Consider the following 6,000-nt stretch of genomic DNA (forward strand, 5'->3'; position numbering starts at 1 on the left):
CCTGCGACGAGCCAGGCGATGCCGCCGGGCGGCGATCTGGCAGGGCCTCCCGGCCGCCGGCTTGCCTGAGCCCGCCAATTCATTTGAAGAGGAGCGTGCGGGGTTCAAGCGCGCGCTTCCTCACACGTGGGCAGCAGACAGCGTGTCTCGGAAGCAGCGGTCGGGCAGGCACAGGAGGGGGCTATACTTAAACCTACCAGCACCGTTCATTCGGCAGGTGCTATTTCTAGGGGAGGGGGTTTGCAGCAACAGCCTCTGGGCGCTGTAACTGGGTCAGGGCTGATACCTGCTGCTAGCATGGGGGAGTTCAGGGGTCATCTGCATTATCGCAGGTGAAATTGGATCCCAATAGTTGTTATGCAATTTGTCCTGAGTATGCTGATACCCAATATATGGGGGTAAACCACTGTTTTGGCTCATGGCAGAGCTCGGAAGGGAAGGAGCGCTGTTTGACTTTTTAATGCAAAATTGGCTGGAATTGAGATAGGTCGCCATGTCGCGTTTGGAGAGCCCCTGATGTATCTAAACAGTGGAACCCCCCCCCAAGTGACACGCTTTTGGAAAGTAGACTCCCTAAGGAACTTATCTAGATGTGTGGTGAGCACTTTGAATCCCCAAGTGCTTCACAGAAGATTATAATGTAGAGCCATAAAAATAAAAAATCTAAAAATATTTTTTCACAATAAATGATATTTTGCCCCTAATTTTTTATTTTCCCAAGAGTAACAGGAGAAATTGGACCACAAAAGTTGCTGTGCACTTTGTCCTGAGTACGCTGATACCCCATATGTGGGGGTAAAGAACTGTTTGGGCACATGGCAGAGCTCGGAAAGCAAGGAGCGCTGTTTCACTTTTCAATGCAAATTTGACTGGATTTGAGAGAGGACGCCATATCGTGGTTGGAGAGCCCCTGATGTGCCTAAACAGTATAAACTCCCCCATAAGTGACCCCATATTGGAAACTAGACCCCCCAAGGAACTGTAAGAACGTTGAACCCCCAAATGTATCACTACATTTTATAACGCAAAGCCGTGAAAATAAAAAATCCTTTTTTTCCACAAAAAATGATTTTTAGCCTTCAGTTTTGTATTTTCCCTAGGGTAATAGGAGAAATTGGACCCCAAAAGTTGTTGTCCAATTTATCGTGGGTACGCTGATACACCATATATTTGGAGGAACCACCGTTTGGGTGCATGGCAGAGCTTGGAAGGGAAGGAGCTCCATTTGGAATGTAGACTTAGATGGAATGGTCTGCGAGCGCCAAATTGCATTTGCAGAGCCCCTGGTGAACCTAAACAGTAGAAACCCCAATAAGTGACCACATATTGGAAACTAGACCCCCCAAGGAACTTATCTAGATGTGCTATGAGAACTTTTAACCCCAAGTGTTACACTACAGTTTATAAAGCAGAACCGTGAAAATAAAAAATAATTTTTTTCCCACAAAAATGATTTTTAGCCCTCAAATTTTTATTTTCCCAAGGGTACCAAGAGAAATTGGACACAAACATTGTTGTACAATTTGTCCTTAGTACGCTGATACCCCTTATGAGGGGGGAACCACCGTTTGGGTGCATGGCAGAGCTCGGAAGAGAAGGAGCACTGTTGTGAATTCTGTGATCAAGCTCCCTCCTGTGGTCACGAGTGGTACTGTGGCTTCTGAGTTTCTTTCCTCAGGTGATGAGATTAAGTCGTTAGGTGCTGCTCTATTTAACTCCACCTAGTGCTTTGATCCTGGCCTCCAGTCAATGTTCTAGTATTGGTCTTGCTTCCTCCTGGATCGTTCCTGTGGCCTGTCTGCTCAGCATAAGCTAAGTTCTGCTTGTGTCCTTTTGTTGCTATATTTTCTGTCCAGCTTGCTTTTTTGGTTCTGCTTGCTTGCTGGAAGCTCTGAGACGCAGAGGGAGCACCTCCGTACCGTTAGTCGGTGCGGAGGGTCTTTTTGCCCCTCTGCGTGGTTGTTTGTAGGTTTTTGTGTTGACCGCAAAGCTATCTTTCCTATCCTCGGTCTATTCAGTAAGTCGGGCCTCACTTTGCTAAATCTATGTTGTGAATTCTGTGGCTGAATTCACTTCTGTGGTCACAAGTGGTATTGCAGTCTCTGGGCTTCCTCCCTCAGGTGTTTTGGTGAGCTCGTTGGCTGCCTTGCTATTTAGCTCCACCTGAGTCTGTCTTCCTTGCTCCTTGTCAATGTTCCAGTGTTGGATCTGAGCTACTGCATCTTTCCTTGGGCCTGCTGCTCTGCTAGATAAGTGCTTCTAGTTTGTTTTCTGTTTTTTCTGTCCAGCTTGCTATTAACTTTTGCTGGAAGCTCTGAGAAGCAAAGGGGTGCACCGCCGTGCTGTTAGTTCGGCACGGTGGGTCTTTTTGCCCCTTTGCGTGGTTTTCGTTTTAGGGTTTTTTGTAGACTGCATAGTTCTCTTTGCTATCCTCGCTCTGTCTAGAATATCGGGCCTCACTTTGCTGAATCTATTTCATTCCTACGTTTGTCTTTTCATCTTGCTAACAGTCATTATATGTGGGGGGCTGCCTATTCCTTTGGGGTATTTCTCTGAGGTAAGTCAGGCTTGTATTTCTATCTTCAGGCTAGTCAGCTCCTCAGGCAGTGCCGAGTTGCATAGGTAGTGATAGGTGCAATCCACTGCTGCTTATAGTTGTGTGAGGATAGATCAGGTACTGCAGTCTACAGAGATTCCACGTCTCAGAGCTCGTCCTATTGTTTTTGGTTATTGCCAGATCTCTGTATGTGCGCTGATTATTGCACGCTGTGTTGCCTGATTGCCAGCCATAACAGTACAAGGAGCCACCCAATGATTCACAATAGAGGGAAAAAAGAAATCCTGACATCATTTTTTTTTCTTAGCTCTGTCTTCAGTCTTTTTTTTCCCCTAGACATTAGAGTGCTTCAGGACACAGCTGTGGACATGGATATTCAGGCTCTGTGCTCCTCAATGGATAATCTCGTTGTAAATGTACAAAAGATTCAAGATACTATTGATCAGAAATCGATGCTAGAACCAAGAATTCCGATTCCGGATTTGTTTTTTGGTGACAGAACTAAGTTCCTGAGCTTCAGAAATAATTGTAAGCTATTTTTGGCCTTGAAACCTCATTCTTCTGGTAATCCTATTCAACAGGTTTTGATTATTATTTCTTTCTTGCGCGGCGACCCACAGGACTGGGCGTTTTCTCTTGCACCAGGAGATTCTGCATTGAGTAATGTTGATGCATTTTTCCAGGCGCTGGGATTGCTTTACGATGAGCCTAATTCAGTGGATCAGGCTGAGAAAAATCTGCTGGCTTTATGCCAGGGTCAGGATGATGTAGAAGTATATTGTCAGAAATTTAGGAAGTGGTCAGTACTCACTCTGTGGAATGAATCTGCATCAATCTGCGGCTTTGTTCAGAAAGGGTCTCTCTGAAGCTCTTAAGGATGTAATGGTGGGATTTCCTATGCCTGCTGGTTTGAATGAGTCTATGTCCTTGGCCATTCAGATCGGTCGTCGCTTGCGCGAGCGTAAATCTGTGCACCATCTGGCGGTATTGTCTGAGAGTAAACCTGAGCCTATGCAGTGCGACAGGACTATGACTAAAGTAGAACGGCAAGAACACAGACGTCTGAACAGACTGTGTTTCTATTGTGGTGATTCTACTCATGCTATTTCTAATTGTCCTAAACGCACTAGGCGGTTCGATAGCTCTGCCGTTATTGGTACTGTACAGTCAAAATTCCTTTTGTCCATTACCTTAATGTGCTCTTTGTCATCGTATTCTGTCATGGCGTTTGTGGATTCGGGCGCTGCCCTGAATTTGATGGACTTGGAGTATGCTAAACGTTGTGGATTTTTCTTGGAGCCTTTGCGGTGTCCTATTCCGTTGAGAGGAATTGATGCTACACCTTTGGCCAAGAATAAGCCTCAGTACTGGGCCCAGCTGACCATGTGCATGGCTCCTGCACATCAGGAAGTTATTCGCTTTCTGGTACTGCATAATTTGCATGATATGGTCGTGTTGGGGTTGCCATGGCTACAAACCCATAATCCAGTATTGGATTGGAACTCTATGTCGGTAACCAGCTGGGGTTGTCAGGGAGTACATGGTGATGTTCCATTTTTGTCTATTTCGTCATCCATTCCTTCTGACATCCCAGAGTTCTTGTCGGACTTTCAGGATGTATTTGAAGAGTCCAAGTCTGATGCCCTACCTCCGCATAGGAATTGTGATTGTGCTATCGATTTGATTCCTGGTAGTAAATTCCCTAAGGGTCGTTTATTTAATTTGTCCGTACCTGAACACACCGCTATGCGCAGTTATGTGAAGGAGTCCCTGGAGAAGGGACATATTCGCCCATCGTCGTCACCATTGGGAGCAGGGTTCTTTTTTGTAGCCAAGAAGGATGGTTCGCTAAGACCGTGTATTGATTACCGCCTTCTTAATAAGATCACTGTTAAGTTTCAGTATCCCTTGCCATTGATTTCTGACTTGTTTGCTCGGATTAAGGGGGCTAGTTGGTTTACTAAGATTGATCTTCGTGGTGCGTATAATCTGGTGAGAATCAGGCAGGGAGATGAATGGAAAACGGCATTTAATACGCCCGAGGGTCATTTTGAGTATCTGGTGATGCCGTTCGGACTTGCCAATGCTCCATCTGTTTTTCAGTCTTTTATGCATGACATTTTCCGTGAGTATCTGGATAAATTCTTGATTGTTTACTTGGATGACATTTTGATCTTCTCAGATGATTGGGAGTCTCATGTGAAGCAAGTCAGAATGGTTTTCCAGGTACTGCGTGCTAATTCCTTGTTCGTGAAGGGATCAAAGTGTCTCTTCGGTGTGCAGAAAGTTTCATTTTTGGGGTTCATCTTTTCCCCTTCTACTATCGAGATGGATCCGGTTAAGGTTCAGGCCATCCAGGATTGGACCCAGCCGACATCTCTAAAAAGTCTGCAGAAATTCCTGGGCTTTGCTAATTTTTATCGTCGCTTCATCTGTAATTTTTCTAGCATTGCCAGACCATTGACCGATTTGACCAAGAAGGGTGCTGATTTGGTTAATTGGTCTTCTGCTGCCGTGGAAGCTTTTCAGGAGTTGAAGCGTCGTTTTTGCTGTGCCCCTGTATTGTGTCAACCTGATGTTTCTCTTCCGTTCCAGGTCGAGGTTGATGCTTCTGAGATTGGTGCAGGGGCGGTTTTGTCACAGAGAGGTTCTGGTTGCTCAGTGTTCAAACCATGTGCTTTCTTTTCCAGGAAATTTTCTGCTGCTGAGCGTAATTATGATGTGGGCAACCGAGAGTTGCTGGCCATGAAGTGGGCATTCGAGGAGTGGCGTCATTGGCTTGAGGGTGCTAAGCATCGCGTGGTGGTTTTGACTGATCATAAGAACCTTACTTATCTTGAGTCTGCCAAGCGCTTGAATCCTAGACAGGCCCGTTGGTCGTTATTTTTTTGCTCGTTTTGATTTTGTGATTTCATACCTTCCGGGCTCTAAAAATGTGAAGGCGGATGCTCTGTCTAGGAGTTTTGTGCCCGACTCTCCGGGGTTATCTGAGCCGGCGAGTATCCTCAAGGAAGGAGTCATTGTGTCTGCCATCTCTCCTGATTTGCGGAGAGTGTTGCAGAAATTTCAGGCTAATAAACCTGATCGTTGTCCGGCCGAGAAACTGTTCGTCCCTGATAGGTGGACTAGTAAAGTTATCTCTGAACTTCATTGTTCGGTGCTGGCCGGTCATCCAGGAATCTTTGGTACCAGGGAGTTGGTTGCTAGATCCTTCTGGTGGCCGTCTCTGTCGCGGGATGTGCGTGCTTTTGTGCAGTCCTGTGGAATTTGTGCTAGGGCTAAGCCCTGCTGTTCACGTGCCAGTGGGTTGCTTTTGCCCTTGCCGGTCCCGAAGAGGCCTTGGACACATATTTCGATGGATTTCATTTCTGACCTTCCCGTTTCTCAAAAGATGTCGGTCATTTGGGTGGTCTGTGATCGCTTTTCTAAAATGGTCCATCTGG

This window comes from Ranitomeya imitator, chromosome 3 (assembly GCF_032444005.1).
Source record: "Ranitomeya imitator isolate aRanImi1 chromosome 3, aRanImi1.pri, whole genome shotgun sequence".
Classification (NCBI taxonomy): Eukaryota; Metazoa; Chordata; class Amphibia; order Anura; family Dendrobatidae; genus Ranitomeya; species Ranitomeya imitator.